This window comes from Diaphorina citri, unplaced genomic scaffold (assembly GCF_000475195.1).
Source record: "Diaphorina citri unplaced genomic scaffold, Diaci psyllid genome assembly version 1.1 scaffold82, whole genome shotgun sequence".
NCBI classification, from domain to species: Eukaryota; Metazoa; Arthropoda; class Insecta; order Hemiptera; family Psyllidae; genus Diaphorina; species Diaphorina citri.
The window spans coordinates 369,394-371,291 of record NW_007377519.1 but is presented as its reverse complement, the minus strand read 5'-3'; positions in this window follow the sequence as shown (position 1 = coordinate 371,291).

The window sequence follows — 1,898 nt, the reverse complement described above, 5'->3', positions numbered from 1 at the left end:
CAAAATAAATATACATACATTAGGAAAACAAGTTCTCAAACTCAGAAGGCTGCAAAGAGTGCAAAGGTACAACTACGAAGGTTTCATTGATCACAATTTGTATGAACGCCGTGTAACTAACTGAGTATGCAATGTGCAACACAAGAAATATTAGTGGAGATGTCTGGGATACTTTACATTGTTCCAAATTCGAAGTCCTTTTTGTTGCAATTTCTTTTTAACTTTTTATTCGCAAATTTTCTACGAAATGCATAATGATTACCTTTTGGATAGCCACGTGTGTCTCTCTTTCTCTCCCTCTCTCTCTCTCTCTCTCTCTCTCTCTCTCTCTCTATTTACCTATGTAGATCGGTATATTTTTGTACATACCTACTCATCTAGCTACATAGGAATTCACAAATGACCCACATCCAAAGTTCCCTCCCATTCCATTATTTCCTCCTCCTTCTATTCTTTCCTCCCCATTCAATTTTTTCCTCCTCCTTCCTTTTTTTTGCAAAAGGGGTCACCTGTCTGAACCCTCACCCCCACCCCTTTCGTTAACCAGTCCTGTCACGTCACCCAAACATTTTCCGGTATGGCCACTTATGTTGAATGTTTGTTCGAAATATTTATTTTCTCAAGTGTCACCATTTTTTTCTCCTTTTATCCCTCTTTTTCGAAAAAAAAGTAGGAAAATAACTGAGAGAGAGAGAGAGACAGACAGAGAGAGAGAGACAGACAGAGAGAGAGAGACAGAGAGAGAGAGGAGAAACTATTAATGAGTTTTTTCACTCCTCAACGAGAATTGTCATTTCTCTCTCTCTCTTTCTCTTTCCCTTTCTCTCTCTCTCTTTCCTTTTCTCTCTCTCTCTTTCCGTTTCCCTCTCTCTCTCTTCCGGGAATTCAAATTGGTGGGGGAAACTTATTTCTCTTTTGTACGCGATGCGCGAAACCAATAAGGACTGGGACATGCAGAAGGGGTTAGGTAGAATGCAAAAAGGAAAAGGGATGGGGAGAGGAAAAGTAAGGGAAGGAATAAGTGGAATGGTAAGGAAGGTTGAGAGAGATAGGAATCTGTAAAGGAAGAAGGAAGGAATGAGAATAAGGTTAGGGAGAAATGTGGCAGGATAGGGTAGAAGAAGGAGAATAGGAGGAGAAAGAGAAGGAGGATGAGGAACGTTGCTTGAATGAAAAATAGGTCCCAATACTTGCTTCCCCACACGTTTGTGAGAAAGGGGAGTTTTCTTTCAGATTGAGAAAAGAGAGAAACGAAAAATTTGTGGAAACAGCGAAGAGAGTTTATGTAGTGATCTCACTATTTTCGATCTCAAAATATTTTGGAAAAATCTGGACAGAAATTCAAGTTTTTTACCTAGGTATAATGAAACTAGTACTTTGTAATTTGTTTCAGTCCGACTTGAGAGAGAGATTTTTTGTTCATAAAAAGGGGTGTTGAGATAAACCAAAGGGGAAGATTTGTGCTGTTTCGCAATTAAAGTTGTTCTGAGATGTCACACTAACTTTAACTCGATAACTAGAACAGCCACTTGCAAGGTGCATACATACAAAATAACACAATAAATATACATACATACCTTCTTCCATTTTTTTAGGTCTTCTTTTTGGTCTTTTAACGTTTCTTAAGTATTGAGTACGGTACGTTGATTGTAGGTACATACTACTCGCACTTCGTGCTCGGGAGGGGGGCTTCGCCCCCCTCCACCCCCCGGGGGCTTCGCGTGTTTGCTACGCGGGGTTGCGTATACGGTCGCGCTGCGCGCTCCCGGGGCTTCGCGGGGTTGTGCATGGGGTCGCGCTTCGCGCTCCCGGGGGCTTCGCGGGGTTGTGCATGGGGTCGCGCTGCGCGCTCCCGGGGGCTTCGCGGGGTCGCGCATGTGGTCGCGCTTCGCGCTCCC